General features: G+C 41.0%; 1 pseudogene; it reads left to right on the top strand.

Moving 5' to 3' along the window:
- The first annotated feature begins 15,542 nt into the window (after positions 1 to 15,542).
- LOC102771994 lies at positions 15,543 to 16,949 on the top strand (annotated as a pseudogene).
- Positions 16,950 to 17,938: the final 989 nt, after the last annotated feature.

Genomic DNA, 17,938 nt, shown 5'->3' on the forward strand with positions numbered 1-17,938 from the left:
AAAATTAAAAAAAAACCAGATTTACAAGACATATTCATGCACCTACATCTTTTCATTCTAATGTGCTATCTCCTTAAGGAAAATGCCTAGAAGTGGGAGCACTGGGTCAAAGAGTCTAATATTTTATGAGTTGCTAAACTGCATTCCAAAATGGACCATTGATTTACAGCATCCTTCCTGCTATTCAATGCAAAACTGTAAATGTGACTTTTAAAAAATGACTTCACTCCTTGAGGAACCTAGAAACACTGTTCTTTATTTTCTCTGATGCATTTCTCATTAAAATACAAGCATCTGCAAGAACTATAATAAATAATTCCCACAAATTTTGTTCTCAACAAGTTTTAATTCTATGACAGTTGTAAGATGATATATTTAGATTTCAAAACAACTTGATTGCTTTTCCACTATTATTTAAAACTCTTGTTACATAAGAAAGATTTAAAATATATTCACTGAGATTATCTATTTTTTGTTATTAAAAATAAAAAATGGATTTAAATATAGTGTTATTACTTTTAGAAAAATGTATAAATAATTATTATTCAAGATAAAAGTTATTTTAATAAAACATAAAGCATAGAGGAGAAATTACCATTTTTAGGGGACAAAATTGAAAGTAATTCTGCCATGTCATCAAGCTTAATTGAGATAGGAAGTTTGCTATGTTTAAACAAAGACCCTGAAACAATATTTTGTGCACGTTAGAAAGTCTAGTCCCAGAGGACTTGGATGGAGAAGATCCAATTTGTGGGGAGAGTAAATAAAACAGCTTTATTTGCCCTCTAGATATAAAAGCTAGATTTCTCTACCAATTATAGGACTGACATAGAGGTAAAGTCAATGATTGCTCCTCACCCCTGGATATTGACTGGTCCGTGTCAATCAGTGCTGATAAGCGGTGTGACTGACCCATAAGGATATGGTGAGGATCCTTTTCTCTAGGGAAACAGACCGCACTCTGTGCTGGTGAGGTCTGCAATGCCTCCATTCCTTTTAAAGGCCAAGAGTGAACATGTGCAGTAATGACTACGTGAGGTTCATAGGAAGATGGCTACTTTGGAAGAATAATTTTGCAAACAGGCATCAGAGATTTTAATTTATTTTCCTTTATTATAAAAACATTTGTAAGCACTATTGCTTTTTCCTTTGCCCTATACACATATTGCTTTATGTTACGTTTTTACTGTTTCCCTGATTTTTTTACCTCATTTGAATATATACAGTATTTATTGAATATCTACCATATGTCAGAAATGGTTCCAAACACTGAGGATATAGCAGGTGATGTAATAAATTCTCTTTCCTAATGAAGTGTACATTTTAGCTAGAGAGACACTAATCAATTAAATGAGTAACTAAGCATGTGGTCATGTCAGTTTTTCATGGAAAAATAGAGGAGGTAAGGGGGATGGAGAACAAGGTGACAGGAAGTGCTTTGTCACAGACACTGTGGGCCAGGAAAGCCTCTCTGAAGAGAGATATTTGAGCAGAGACCAAGGACCTGGGGAGTGAGTCATGCAGCTACATGGAAAAAGAGAGTGCGGTGCCAGGCCTAGTGAGCAGGAGGCATGATAAGAATCTGTAGGAGAGTTTTAAAGAATTGTTCTGACTTCTGTTTAGAAGAGCAATTTACTGATAGGGAGACCATTGTTGGATGAGCAGGATTTGAAGAAGAAATTAAGGGTTTGGGGTTAGGTATGTTGAATTTGAGGCATCCAAGTGGAGATGTTAAGTGGGTAGTTTGATATACACAGATAAAGTCTCTAACAGATGAAGAAGCGTATTGCAAAATGAATCATAATAGCTCAGGGCCAGATGAATCCTTCAAGTATTCTCTACTTGAATCTACCCAAGAATATTCCTGGCCTTTGATTACACAGCCTAACTCAAAACCTTCCAATTGGGGTAATTTATTTTTCCCACCACCATGAAGCAGCCCACTCCATGCCAAGACCATTCTGACCAGTAGAAAATGATTCTTGGGAACAAAAACCCAGTCTCTCTGTAAACTCTACCCACCAGACCTAGCTCCATCCGTTGGATCCTTACAAAACATGTCTTTGCAAACCAGCATTTGCCAAACATGCAGAAGGGACATTTTACCTCTTTGTGAAAAAGAGCTGTTCAATTTTCAGAGCGATCTTAAACTTAGAGTTGGCACCTCATAAGGAGAAGGTACAGAGGGTAGTAATTGAGAGAAAGGTGATATAATTCTGAGGATTAGTGCATCAGCTAGACATAGAAGATCCTTTCTGAAGTTAATGTTCTAACTCTGACCAAGTAGATGATCTGCTTACAGTATGTAAAGGAAATCTATCATAACCTGCATTCAATATTGGGTTGGGAGGATGGATCATTCCATATGGAAGTGTTGTATGCCTGCTCTGCAAAGCTCAACTCCATATGCTGAACCCTATTTTTATCACTGACATCTTTCGAAGTCAGAAATAATATCAGCAGCCTGGTCCCCACCAGAAATACAATCTCTCTGAGAGCTGTGTTCCAGCAGGAGACATCTGGAACGAGGGATACATTCTTCAGCTTGGCTCCTATTTCAAAGTGGGTATTCTCACAGAAACTGGGGTGGGTGAGGGTGGATTCTACCCCCTAATGGGGCAATTTAGGGCCCTGAAGGGTTAACCTAAATCAAAAGTAAACACACTTCCAATTGGGCAAATATAAAAAATTATATAGCAAGTCAGATACTGCACGTTTGCACTGACCTATTTTAGCTTTCTCTCTAGTTTAAACTTCAAAAGGGTTGTGTTTTATTCTAAACAAAATAACCTGTTGATTTTCCATAAATCTAGCAGAATTAATGGTAATAAAGTGTGAGAATTTATGTAACTATCCATTGTTTTTAAAAGGTCACTAAACTCAGAAAAATAGACTTGTCTTTCAAAAGTACTGTGAAATGCCTACATTTATTTATTCGGCAAACATTTCTAATGCTTACTATGAGTCATTACAGGGCCAGGCACTGAGAAATTAATTTTCTACCTCTTTGAAAGAAAAAAAAGGCTGCAGAATAGAATGAGGGTGTAAAAAAATATGAAGAAACTGGTGACCCAATAATTACTGGATATCAACTCAGCTCCATAAAAAGACTATTTCAGTAATCTTGTCCTACATAGGACAACCCAACTGTGCAAACAGTATATCTATCTTTTATCTATCTAATAAAAGAGTAATATGCAAATTAACTTTCACTTCACGATAAAGATGGCAGCGTCCACAGCCAATAAGGAGGGAATGTGCAAATTGACGAGACAAGGTGAGAGGCAGAAGGTGGCCCTGGCTGGAGCAAAGACAGAGAGGCAGCTCGGGGCCGGAGAGAAGGTGGTGCCGGCAGCCAGGGGAAGGAAGGCCTATTCTTGCACGAATCTTCGAGCATCGAGTCTCTAATGCTATTATGAGATAACTTTTCTGTTGTTATTCTAACAGATGACATCTAAGCAAATTTTCTTCAATGTTTTGCGTTCTAAAATATGCTGAGATTTCTTTTCTCTGATGTGACATTTATGCAACACTGACGTGGTACCTGTTAAGCTGGCTATTTTTAAATGTAAATAGGTATTTACACCCTTGCATCACTACATTTTATTTTATTCTGGACTCATAAAATGTGCCGTTTGAAAAGTACTTAGCCAGATAATAAAACAATTTCAACTTCATATCTGCACATAGCGTCGTCCTCTTTGAATACAGTTTTCACAGCCTCCATGGGAGTCGGGGAGAAGGCGATGGGAACCCAAAGGTGAGGCTGCTCTCACAGTTTTGAGAGCACAGCAGCTGCTTGGACAGAATTCCTCACCCTTGTACCACCCTCGACCTACAAGTCCTGGCAGGGCTTCAGACTGAGCCACAATCCCTTTGGCCAATCAGAATTTCACGCAGCCCCAATAACCTCATAATCACTTTGTGTGGCGATACTCCAGCTTTTTAAACAACCGATATCAGACATAGCTGGGATTTCTCTTTTTAATTTAAATGTTTACCCACAGACAAAAGAGAAACATTTGAAGACAATAGAAAGAATTTAAAGAAGGGCTTTGTTTATTCCAGTACTTCCAAAGAGAAACCTGAAAAACAAATTTCAAAGGCATCCTGACCAGGAAGTCACCTCTGTCCAGAAGGCTGGGGGAACAGGGCCTCTGTGTGGCTCCTTGTCAAAATACACTGTCTTTGTTGGCAAGTTCCCGTGAGGCCATAGCCTGAATGATGTGCTCACTGGATCCCATCACGCCCAACCGAAAAATAGGAGAGGAGGGAATATCAATAATAGCTTTCTGGATTTGCGATTTTCATTTTTGTTTTTAAAGACCAGAACTCTTTCTTCAAAAGGAAGCACACCAGGAGGTCAAAAATGTAAAACAAATAACGTGACAAAAGTAAAGGTGGTTTTCACTTCAAATGGGGGTGGCGAGAAGGAGGGCATAGGCACTGATCTTGTACTTGTTCCTACCCTAACCGTGAATTGTTCCTTAAAAATAATCATCATCCTTGTTATTATTTTAATGTAGATAATACAGACAAGCAAGCTTTCCCACATTATGCTACAGAGGACAGTGACTCTAATTATATTCCCCAGTTAGTTTTGATTCTCATTTTAGCCGAGAACCTGACATTAATCCCCTGGCCCAGTGAGCAAAAAGTGAACAAAATTAGTTACATTTTTAGAATTAAAACTACATGAATACATTGTGTTTAAAACAAAAAAAAATGAAGGAGGAAAAGGGTTCTTTCTCACTTTAACACTACATCATGGGTTGATCCTGGAGCCATTAAGATCATGACTTAACTGAACCTTGATGCCTTGTTTGGAATCTAGCTCTGTCCTTGTTGGTGTATGTATAAAATTGTTAACAGCTTTCAAACACTCTGTTATGGCCATTTATAACATGTGGATAACAAAAGGGCTTGCCTCACAGAGCTGTTATGAGTATTAAGTGAGTAAAGCCCTTAGCACATAGTAAGTGCTCAGCAAATATCAGTTCCAATTGTGGTTTGGACCCTTTCCTATGGGGATGGCACCAGTACAGCTGGTGTCTCAGCTTCAGCACAACGAACTGGTATGGAGCTGGTGTCATTGATGAATGATAGACAGCTGTGACACATCAATGACTCCAGCAACCAACCTCTGACAGCTATCTGCCTACCACCCACCATCAGACCCTTTGGTTCCCACGGCGGTGGCAGGCAGCGCTTGATGGTGGAGCCCAGTAAAGAACTCCTTCACACAGCTTTGAGGATGTTAGAGGCACTTTTGTCTTGGGCAAGGCAAGGTCCCTGAGACAGTCTAGAGCTCAACATGTTCAAAGAACAGCAAGATGACCAGTGTGGCCATTGTGGCAGAGTAAAAAAGGGAAGATGGAAGGATGTGAAGCAAAGACAGGCAACAGGGCCAGATCATGGTGGACTTTCAGGCTATTCAACAACTTTTGACTTTTATTCTAAATGAGATAGAACATCATTGCAGGAGTATGAGAAGTAAAACACCATCAGCTTGGTTGAAGTAAGTGTCTCAGATAAGACTCGTCTAAGCCAAGTGGTCCATCAGGTCTATGATACTGAGTATCCACACAAGGTCAAAGGAACAAACTGGGCATGCATTGATCTCAGTAGTCAAGCAAACTGCATACAGGTCATCCATTCACTGCGATCTCAAAGTAGATTTTGCAGGTATTTTATAGTATTCAAATTCTAAAAGTCATTAGAGGTGTCTAGGTAATTGTCAAACTTCCTTAAGATGCTGTGTTGCTATAGTATCATTTACTGAGTTATTGAGCTGTGAAATACAGGTCAAATGTAATAACCATAAAGTCCAGTTCAAATCTGAAGCAATTGGCAGTTGGTGTTTGTACCATTCATGGGTCACCGAAAGTGCTAATTCACATTGGAATAGTTCAAATTGGATGAAACCAGAAGCAAGGAAAAGCTTAGAAATATTCAAAAACATTGACAACCACTCTCAAACCAGAGATTGTGGCAGTATCCCTCAAATTTACAACAGGTTCAAGCTCTGAAAGGCAAAGTGCCTTACTCACAGCAAATGTATGCTGAGTGGGTTTAATTTTAATGTAAGCGTCAGCATTTCCTACTCTCTGGATGTAAAGCTAATCCCATCAATCTCCTGGGGCGACCTCTGCCATACACACCCCAATCAGCTGAGGTAATATTTTCCAAGAACAGGTAACTACTCGTCCCTCTGTGTTTTCTGTTGTAGGAATCTGTTCCGATATCCGGTCACCTACAGAGTAAATGCTCAGTCAAGGGTGAACATTTCTAGAATACTCACAGCACCTTGTGTGCTGAAACATCGAGTGAAACATGTATAAAAGTTCTTTCATTAGAACATTATGTCTTGAAAGTGCTCCCTAACCCATAATAATATGAGTCACAGAGTTATAGTTTTAAAAACTGAGCCTTCATGGTTATCCGGCCTATTGCCTCGACAAATGAAATTAAAGTTCATAGAGGTTAGGGGATTTCTCGAGTCTCAGAACAAGGTAGTTGCAAAGCCACACTGTAACTTGCTTCTTCCAAGCTGTGTGAATCACTTAAGGTTCTACGGTAAGAAGCCTTTGCAAACATAAACACAAAAGGAAGAATGAATTGGAAGGATAGAGGGGAACCACAAATTACAAGGAAGATATGAACAACCAGTCTTGAAACAGAACCAGGTGACTCCAGAAAGTCTTTGCAGCAGAAACTGCTGTCAATGTTGCCCAGATGCTGGCAATCAGCAGCTCCAATAATTTCCTCCAACCTTGCATCATTACATGATCATGCCAAGTTGCATGAGACTCTGATAATATCATGTACTTACTTCTTGGTGGTTCTTAAGTGATAAGAGAAAGGATCTTATAGAAGGAGACTCCAGGAAACAAGTACAGTCCACAATGGCAAAATACCTGTGTTTACTACCATACTGAGACAGCACACAATGTAGAGAATTAATTTCTCTAAATGCAAAGTGTAGGTAGGAAGGTTATTGGTGCTAAGTGGTCAATAACTGATAAATGTCTACTATGAGATGAAATACATACATGAGACCTTCCACAACTTGAAGAAAGAGAAAACTAAGCTTTAGAAAGAAGAAACCACCTACAAAATGTGATCATTAAGCACAAAAATTTTCTAGGTTTATAATATTATATAGCAATTATAAGAATGACACGAATATTTGTTTGTTTTATTGGCTGGTATTGTTTTGAATTAGAAACATGGCTAAAATGCTTAAATTGCTTAATTTTTTTTTATAACTCTAGGGCATGGAAGGGAAGAAATACAGGTACATTTATACCCTCCATTAACTATTTCAACTACTGAAGAGAATGAGGTCATTGTTAACACAACAAGACAGTACCTGTTTTGAAGACTTACTGACAAAATTAGTAATAGATGGTAATCTAGAAGTGAGTATATGTGGAGCTATGATTGTCTATGGGGTAAAACAAGTGAACTTGATATCAGTGGTCAAGATATCTGTTATATTGCTGAAAATACCATTAATAATGTTACTATAATTCAATGCAGTAAATATCTATTGAGTCCCTACTTTTTTGATAAACACTAATACAACTTTGAACAATGTCTTACCCTTGCCCTAAAAAGATTATGTATTTATGGTGAATGTAAAAAGAAATGATGGCAATGTGTTAGAGTTCATGGTTTTATCTACAGCCACCACTGTCCCTTTGGGGGATAATGTCCAGAATCTCCACTGTGGTGCTTCCAAGGGTCCTGCATTTTTAATCCGGTGGTTGGCCCACTTGGATCAATTAACTGGGTATTGAGCAAAGTCTTGTGCAGATGGATGGATAGAGGTGATGTGCTCATTGCTGACTATTAGAGGGAAGAGTCTCTTCCTCCTTCCTGGTATTTCCTTTAATGTTGGGAGAAGCACTACTAATGTAGTCCTGTTGGCTCTCTAGCTCAGTTTTATTAGATATGTAAGTATAATCATTTCCTTATCTGCTATAATTGGGAAGACTAGATTGGGCATGCTCACATCATCTCACCTTTTCCTCTCAGGAGCAAATCTCTTACCAGGATGAGTAGTGGGAGTTGTCATAAACCTCATGGGACACCCCATCATCTCCCAGAGGGAAAGCCTGCCCTTCATCCAGCACTGCCTGGGGAAAAGGAAATACATCTAGGGGTTCTGTGATCCATATTCTACATCTCCAGCCTAGGAGGTATCAATAAGAAGGGTCATATTTTGGCTCTTGTTTACCACTTCTTTGTTTTGTTTCTGAATTTGTCCCAAGCTCAGGTATATCCCACCATCCCAGATTCCATCTATCTCTATCTCCCACCAGGTTATATTCCCTCCACCTCCACCCCTCCAACAGACTCTAGCACTAAAGAGAAGACAGCTAAGATGATATACAATCTACACTGATATGGGACTGGGACATCTAAGGCTGCTAACTCAGCTCTCACATGGTTCCTTGGCACTGATGCCAAAAAGTGCTCACTCTACATGATGCTCAAGTGTGGGCAAGCTCTCTCTCTCTCTCTCTCTCTCTCTCTCTCTCTCTCTCTTGATTGGTGTGTGAACCCTCCAGACCTGGTACCTCATCCTAGATCCCACCTATCTCTGTCTCCATTAGGCTATGTCCCTCATATTTCCCCATACTCAAGCTCAGGGAATACTGGCTACACATTAGCTCTTCTCTCACTCATCACATCTTGTACCAAATTTATTATCTCTTCATGGCTTCTTATTCCCATGATGTCCAGGCTTTGGAACTCAAAAGGTCAAGAATAAACTCCTTTTTTGTCTCTATGTCTACTCTACAGAGGTAATAAACACAAAACATTTAAAGAACTGAATGGGGTAAAGGCAAGGGCTAAGAATAAAAATAGGAAACAAAAAGCTTATTTGAAAATATTATTGTACTCCACAGGCGACTGAGCAATTACAACATGATGTCAAACACAAAAGGAGTAAGCAGAGAGCACTGCATGGATACAAATGAAGGCCAGAGATTCCAGGACGATGGCATCAGGAAAGCTTTGCGGGGGAAGAGCACTCCAGGAAAGCTTTGGGGGGAAGAGCACTCCAGGGCTAGGCTTGAAACTGAATAGAATCTGAGTTCTTACAAAGGTGTGTGTGTGTGTGTGTGTGTGTGTGTTGTGGGATTTAAAAAATGTGCTTGTTTGTTTATACTTTTGACTTTGGAAAATTCAAACATAGATGTAGAAAAAGAGTCCAGTAAACCCCATTACCAAGTATATTAATTACTGACTCATAGCTGATCTTACTTCATTTAAACCACTCATCTTCCCTTGCCCAAATTATTTTGAAGCAAATTACAGACAATTCAAAATAACTTCCAAAATATTCCAATACCATCAGTGCACAAAAGAATCGCTGATAATTTTAATATCATTAAACAACCAATTAGCACTCAGGTTTCCCCATTTTAAAAAACAACAACAAATAGTTGGTTTATTCAAATAAGATTCCAAACTAAAAGGTCACACATTGTTTTTCTTTGATATTTGTTTCCTTTCACCTATAGCTTCCTCCTCCTTTGTCCCCTTATAATTCAATCAAAGAAAACAGATTGTCCTATATTGTTTCTCATATTCTAGATTTTGGTGAATAAAATCCTGGGGTGCCTTTTTATATATTTCTTCTTTCCCTCTATTCACCATAAACTGATAGTTATACCTAAAGCTTGATCTGATAAAACTTAGAATTTTTTAACCAAACAACAACAACAAACAAACAAAACCCACCACCTTTTTAGGTGGTATTATAAACTTTTATAAGAGTTACATAATAATCTATTGCCCTCTGTGATGTTATCAACCATTGCAGAGGATTGCCTATGTTCATTGTTTCATTAGGGATTTGTATTTGTATTTGAGAGGCTTTTAAAAGATTCCCCCACAAAAAATTCCCATTCCTCTCTGCTTGGGGGTACAACAGTATTTCTTATCACCATACATTCTCTAACTCTCTGGGGTTACAGTCAACAGAGTGAGGAAGAGAAGACCAGAACAGCTCCACCAGCTGATCTGAAACAAAGCTTTCCAATGTTGCAAAGCACACTAATACATTCCACTTAACAGCAGGGTCGTGATACCCAAAGACTGATGCCTAAATTGAAAGATTTAAATGCAGGTTCCAGAGTGATTCTGCCATGCAACAGAGATTTCTGGAAATTTGATATCATTTTCTTTGTGCTCACTGTGCAATCACATTCCCATAGTCTCACTAAGAAAATAAACACTCCATTAGATTTCTATCAACTCTCATTTTTTGCCTTGTTCCTTCCCTAAAGCTGAAATTCTTGTCATAAACAAAAAATCAGTTGGATTCACTTATAGACAATCCTGTCAAGAATAAAAAATCACTGACCGTGAAAAGCCAAGACCGCGCTACGAAACAAAAGAAGCATCTATTTTCCTGCCCAGGACATCTGCAAGCAGTTACGGTGTCGTAATAGTTCTTTTCCTTTGTGCATCAATTGCTAAGCCACTTGTTAAGTTTTCAGTACTACTCACTTCACAGTGCAGACAGAGAATTTATACAAAATGAGAATTATCCTCAAGACTAGCTCTTTTTAGAAGAAGAGGTTTTGGCTAGATTCATTTCTTATCTAATAAGCAGTTGTGAAAAGCAACACTGAAATCACATTTGTTTCATAGGTCCCAACCAAGTCATTTGAAAAGATTTCTTATTTTCCTATGTATCTAATTGAATGCAAAAATTCAAATGAGATAATAATCATAATTCTCCAATTGCTCAAGGAATACAACAGTGAGTGTTGGGGGAGGGGAGGTTGGCAACTGTGAAAACGACAGATTTGCCCATCATAAGTATGAACACCATGTGAGGGGCCTACATTCACAGCTTGGCATCACATCACAAGCCACCCGGGGAGGTACACCGTGTCATATTTCAAAGAAGCCTCCATACGTTTTCCAAGTACAATCTTTAACACTTCAGTGTCAGGTCTATCTAAAATTTTGCGACTGTTTCTAAATATGCTCAGTTCTTTCAAAGTGCAAGTCATTTCAGATTCTCATTTCAGATATGGGCATAGAAAATAGTGCCGTGCATGATCACTAACAGCGTGTTTACTCATATCCTGCCTTATTCATGATTAATTTAACACAGCTTCTGACGGCACACAAAATAAGGTGAGGGGAAAAAAGACATGGAAAGCAATGAAGACAAAACAGAGGTGGGAACGAGGCTGGTTCACAGGAGGTGGGCCTCTGCACTTCCTAGAAGGGCCCTGCCTGTGCACGAAGAAATTGCTCTAAGATTCAAGGACCCGCTGAATAAAGCAAGCAGATTGCCTTCCCGTGAGCGCTGCTACTGAGGCCTCCACTGTGGCAACTTTCTCCCACTCTTTCATCTGTTCTCTGACTTCAAAACTTGTAGATTAAAAACAAATGTCCTTAAATGCAACAGAAAGCCATAATTTATCATTTTTAGGTCATCGTTGCCTCCAGATTTCTTTAGAAATATTTTCCCTAATCCCGCAGCTAGTCCAACTATCATACAACTATTAAAGGTCATTCGAACCTTTCGAAGCCTTTTAAAGAGTTTCTAAAAATCAGGGTATGATTTATTCAAACTATTTTTTTCCTCATTTCAAGCAGGAAAAATTCTCTGCACCATATTCTGACTCGCCTTTGCTGATAAGTCATTCACCCGCCCATTCATTTTTTATTTATTCATAAATTCACCAATTTCTCCGATATTTACTGAGTACTTCCTATGTCCCAGGAAGTGGCACTAGGCACAGTGAGGAGGGATCAAACCAGATACATGTTCTGTCTTAAAAGACTAGGCCAGATTCAAGGCCTAGTCCCAACCCCCTTTCCTTTTCTGCACCTCTCTGTGGCCCTTGTCAGCTCCCCAGGCTCCCCGCTGCGTGGTGTTGCCATTGGACACAGTCTAAGCCTGGTGAGATGCAAGAAAGTATCTGCTCGAAGTTCTGGAAAAGGTTTCCTGATTAGATGGAAGACTTAACTAGAGCAGAGCCCTGGCTCTTCCAGGAGCTGCGGAATCAATGTCAGCCCCAGGCTTCTTTCATCTTGATATTTTCTATGTAAGAAAACAGCCGCTCCTGAAGCCACCCTGAGTCACGTTTTCTGTTCCTTGCATCCTAAAGCATCTCTAACTAAATCAATGAACTCACAGTCTTTTTGAAAAATATAAGGCAAAGAGAAGAAAAGGCTCCAACGAAATACTATTAGCCTTGAGGAAGGTAAATCATTTTTATCTAAGAACAACTGAACAAGAAGAGATGGACAGGGAGGGAAGAGGGGGAGAGAGGAGAGGGAAAAATTGGAAGATTTTTGATGTACTTGTCCCAGTAAAACTGCTTCAGAAATAATGTGAGGCAAGTCCTCCTCATTACAGCTTAGGCGACAGAGCTATCATCCCGCAGGGCCAGGTCCCCTGGCAGTAGAGTAGGAATGTTAGGGAGAGAGAACAATGAGGAAGAATGAATATTTTGGACAGAGTTGAGGTAGCTGCACCATGGGCCATAATTAGGGGGAGAAGAGGATTTTTAGGAAGTGTTGCTAAATGTCTAATGGGATTGCTCTTTTCTTTTTTTAATACTTTACCATAATAATGATTTGTATTATTTCTTAGGGCTTTGGGAAGTGAACGTATGTTCCATTGAATGAAATACCATTTGTACAAGGCAGAGACTTTAGGCAACATAAGGCCAAAATATTCAAGTTTCACATGCTTAATCATTACAACTCCTCTACAAAAGAGCTTTTTAAAAAAGAAAAATTATGGGGGGGGGGGGCGGACAGGGGACTATGGCTCAAAGGACTAAGGAATTTGGCTCAGCTCTTATCTTTAGAAAGTTGCATAGTGAAAATGGAATAGATTTTGCCTATTTCCAAAATCCTTTCTCTTTCTGAGCCAAACAAACAAGGCTGAGAGAAAAAATTCCCTGAAATTTTATAATATATAACCAGAACCCAAAAAGGTTTGTTGCTCTATATAGGAAAGGCAAAAATAAAAATAAAAAATCTACACAGTTTTTTTTGTTAGGTGAAAGGTAGCTACACGACTAACTATCTGGGGGATCTTGGAGAAAGTACTTAACATCTTTGGATCTCAGTATTCCCATTTGTAAGATGAGTTACCAGGAGGATTCAATGAGATAACACATGTGAAGTATTTAACTACAGTGCCTGGCATATTGTAACTTTCAAAACTGTTAACTATTGCTACCATCACAATTACTCTAATGATTTTTTCTCTGCCCCAATCAGTGTTCAACTATGAGTGAAAAGTTGTTGTTGTATTCAATTCCTCTTCTGTTCTTTAAAAAGATTAGTTTCCAAGAGTTCAAAAAAGAAACAAGAGCTGCCTACAGGCGATGGGGAAAAAATAATATTAGGAGAACAGTCTGCAACGTGAATAATCTTGGACCATCACCAAGATCAGCAGGACTCCACTCCATGGCCAATAAATGACATTCACGCCACTCTTATGGAACAGGGCTTCCGGAGAGCCAGAGCAGCCAGTCTCCCGTGGCTGGAAGGGAAGAGATCATGCGGGGAGACTGAAAGCAAAACCAGAAGGGCAAGGAGGAAGAGGCCTCCCACTCTCTGAGAGAGATGAAATCAGATCATTTATTCCCTCAAACTTGATGTTTAAAACATGCCAAGTAAATTCAATTTTTAAAAAAAGCATAGGACGGACCATGATTGGTTTTTGTTTGTTTGGTTGGTTTTTGGGTTTTTTTTGCATGTTGCTGTACCTGAAACATTTCCCTAAAAATGTCTGAGCTGATTTCCTAAAAATGCCTAAGACATTTTCCCCCTAAAAATGCCTAAATTTGCAACAATTGCAAATAAACCTTTTGTTGGAATCCTAGGGATTATTAAAACTACAATATAGTTATAGATAATGTTTTCTAGACTGTTGAATAGCTAGACCAAAAGTGTCCACTAAGCAAGCACTGGGACTCAGGGAGATACACAGGTGAAGGCAGGAGAGCAGCTTCATCTCCACCAAGCTGGGAAACAGTCCCCAATATGATAGCTTAAGCCTGAGAAAAATCCTCAGAAAGGGAAATAGGAGATACAAAGAGATTTTGCGGCAGGAGTTCCCTGAGAACAGACTGTTCCAATGCCTCTGGGCTCCAAGTCAGGCTTGTGAGGAGCAGACCACCCAGTGATGGGAGAAGCAACAACTGGCCAGTAGTTTGTTCCAATATGGCTCTCAATCTGTTCCACCTCTGGACCACTGTTTGGTCTTCCGATTTTCGTTCTCTCCCTCAGTTTCAGTCTTCAGTCTTGGACCTAAAACCCCAGACAGTGTGAACACAGCAATTTATTTTTTTATTTATTTTTTTAAATATATTTTATCAATTTTTTACAGAGAGGAAGGGAGAGAGATAGAGAGTTAGAAACATCGATGAGAGAGAGACATCGATCAGCTGCCTCCTGCACATCTCCTACTGGGGATGTGCCCGCAACCCAGGTACATGCCCTTGACCGGAATCGAACCTGGGACCTTTCAGTTCGCAGGCCGCAGCTCTATCCACTGAGCCAAACCGGTTTCGGCCACAGCAATTTATTAATGTAGAAGTATTTCAGATTTTAGATATATAATTTCAGAGCCAGGAAAGATTGGGGATGGTCGATCTGGCCCAGATTAGATCAATAGTCTCCTCGCTTGGATGGGACCCTCAGGCTGTGGGATAGCTGGAGAACTGGGAAAACTGGCTGGAAAGGAAAGAGGGAGGTGGGGAAGGCAGATAAACAAGAACAGAACAGAAACACTGTGGCGAGGGGCAGCTAAAATTACTTTAAGACCTTCTTATAGCATCCATGACTTAAAATCTGGCCTACTCCTGGGCTAGACTTTGCTTAGCCATTCCGAATGTGACTGGATATTAGAAATGTAACAGGGAAACGATGGTTGGAGGGAGTCTCAGTGTAGCCTTTTGTGAGTCCTATGTCCCCAGTCAGTGCTTTGGTAATAGACAGGGAACCCCAAATCCTCCCAAATCCTCAGCTTAGGAAAGTGGGATATAGGCTCTTCCCATATAGCAGCACCATCTCCCAAAGTAGCGCATGGGAACTATTATTTACTTAAGAGTTTAAGGTTTTCAAAGCAATAAAGCTTCATGGTTAAGGATCTGAAACCAGACAGCCTGAGAGTAAATATTACCTCTTATTAGTTGTGGGACACAGGGCAAGTTAGCTCATTTGTTTGGCATGGATTTAATGAACCAAAGTGTGCCAGGCACCAGGGATATAGCAATGAACCAAAGTCCTTTCCTGTATGCTAGTTGGGGAGATACACAATGAACAACTAAGTAAATATGTATATTAACCCATACAGATTTGCTAAAGAGAAAAAGTGGTGCTAAAGAGAAAAAAATAGAGAGCAGAGAAGGGAGATAAGAAGTACCGGAGGTGTAAGCAGCCGCTGATGCTGCTGCCCTCACTACCGAAGCAGCAGCTGGTGAGCTCCCGTCCTGTCTGCGCTGTCACAACTAGGCCACCGGGCCAGGTGAGCTGAACCAATGCTGGACCTGGAGGTGGTGCCTGAGCGCTCTTCGGGGAATGAGCCATGGGAGCCATGGGAACTCACGCTGGGAATGCCTCTGGCTCAGGCAGTAGCCATTCTTCAGAAGCACTGTCGCATCATCAAAATTGTCCAGGTTCTCCACAGTGAACAGTCTCCTCGAAGCCCTGACCTCATCCGTTACCTGAGGCAGGACGGGATCAAACTACTGTTTGATGCTTTCAATCAGGACTTACGGTGATTGACGTATATGACTTCACTACAGTAAAGTTAAAATGTTGTGGAGTCCATTTTAACTCTCAGGCCATCCCCCCACCACTGAGCAGATGGACCAGTCGCTCAGTGCAACCCACCAGGAGTGTACAGCTCCCCTGAGCAGCTCTTCCAACTCAACTTCAGTTAGACTCGTGGACAGAGGCTCCCAAGTATGAGCCCAGTTTTGCCCACGGTCTAGTTTCTCTCCAGATACCCCGACAGAGCAACTGTGAAAGAATGCACATCTACAGGGGAAACAGCCTTCAGGATACCAAGCTCCCATGGTGCCCCTGAGCTGTGTCCTGGGCAATATGTACGCTGAGACTGTCGTTGCTCTTCGAGATGGAACTGGACCCTCAGGTTTATGACTTCACCTACTTGCTGCAGGCTGTGGACCTGACCTGTTAGCAGGTGGATGCCAAGATGTGGGTATTTGGACATTCAGTGGACTTTGGGGATTCTTGTCAAGACGTTCTTAGCATACTTGGTTCTCCACACAAAGTCTTCTATAAATCAGAAGAAAAGATGAAAATTCATTCTCCTTCCCCTCATAAGCAAGTTCCATCCAAGTGCAATGACTACTTTTTTAACTACTTCACTCTCAGAGTAGACATCCTCTTTGATGCCAACACTCACAAAGTGAAGAAGTTTGTCCTTCACACCAATTATCCTGGGCATTATAATTTTAACATTTATCACCGTTGTGAGCTCAAGATCCCAATAGCCATAAAGAAAGAAAATGCAGATGGTCAGACAGAAACATGCACAACCGATAGCAAGTGGGACCACATCCAGCAGCTCCTGGGTCACCCTGTGGCCTGGCCTGTTGTCCTTCACAGGTCCTCCTCCCCAGACAACACCAACCCATTTGGCTCCACATTCTGCTTTGGTCTTCAGCGATGATCTCTGAGGTAATGCAGAATAATCACATTGCCTCGGTGACTCTGTCTGGCCCCCCGAGGCCTGGTGCCCATCTGAAAACAGCAGAGCTCCCCTAGGGACATCACCACCCGTGCTCCCATCCCCCGTGGAACTGTGTGTCACATCCTTCTCAGCGGGTCTTCATGTGCCACCTGTGGGTTTTCTTGGACATCTTGCCAATGTTGAAGGGCTGTTGTGATGTTCTGAGATGAGGCTCAGGCTGGGTGCTCTGCCAGGAGATAAGAGACCCAGATATTCTTCTGTCTGCCTCAGCCTCCTGTTGCCAAAAGGGGACACAGACTGCAAAGGGAAGCACAAACTCTGAGCCTTGATACCTGGAGCTTTTGGCTAACACATGAGGAGGCAGGGTTCTGTCTCCCTATCCCCCACACATTGGAAAACTTGGGGCTCTCTGTGGCTGAGGACGCAGGCACCCAGGATGAGGACAAGGTCCTGCATTTGGCCCAACATTGCTACAGGACCCTTAAGGCAAGCAGGTAGCATGTCCATAGTACTTGGTTGCAACTTTTGCACTACATCCACTTTAGTTACTTGATGAGCTGGCTGTTGCCAAGGTGGCCCACCTGCCCTTTCTTGTTCCTTTCTTGCACTCAATCTCTGCCAGGCCCAGTGGGCACACCCAACTGTTGAAACACAGCTTTTTTCCATCCCGGTACATGCCCAGGCCTGGTTCCCACCCTTCTTGGAGCCAGCCTTCAACGTTGCCTCTGCTCCACTATGCCCCATTCTGGCTGGCAGGGCTGCATGTTTTCATCCTGTTTGCCTCTTTTATTTAATGCCAACGTTTTAGCCAAAGACATCTTCCTCCTTTGTTGTGTTTCAGCATTCCATTCTGCACTGTGGGCTGGCTCCCCTGCCCCAACCCTGGGCAGTGTCCCCTGGCTGGGCCCATTCATAGCTCAAGGCTTCTGGGGACTCAAGAAGGGCTGAGCTGCTCAGCCTCTTCATGGGTCTTGCTAAGGAAAGTAGCATATGTGCTTTGAAAATATTAACCCTTTGAAAAGAATTGAGAAATGTATAATTTTATCCCATTTTTAATATTTTGGTCTAGCAACTTGTGATACATACATGAGTTTTTCAAACGTGTGTACAGATTTTTGTAAATATGACTTTTGTAATTAACTCATGTACAGCCTCATCCTGTACAGTTTAACGATGAATATGCAGGGGACCTGCCCCAGGTTCCTACATGATTCC

The sequence above is a fragment of the Myotis davidii genome, unplaced genomic scaffold, assembly GCF_000327345.1.
Source record: "Myotis davidii unplaced genomic scaffold, ASM32734v1 scaffold54, whole genome shotgun sequence".
NCBI classification, from domain to species: Eukaryota; Metazoa; Chordata; class Mammalia; order Chiroptera; family Vespertilionidae; genus Myotis; species Myotis davidii.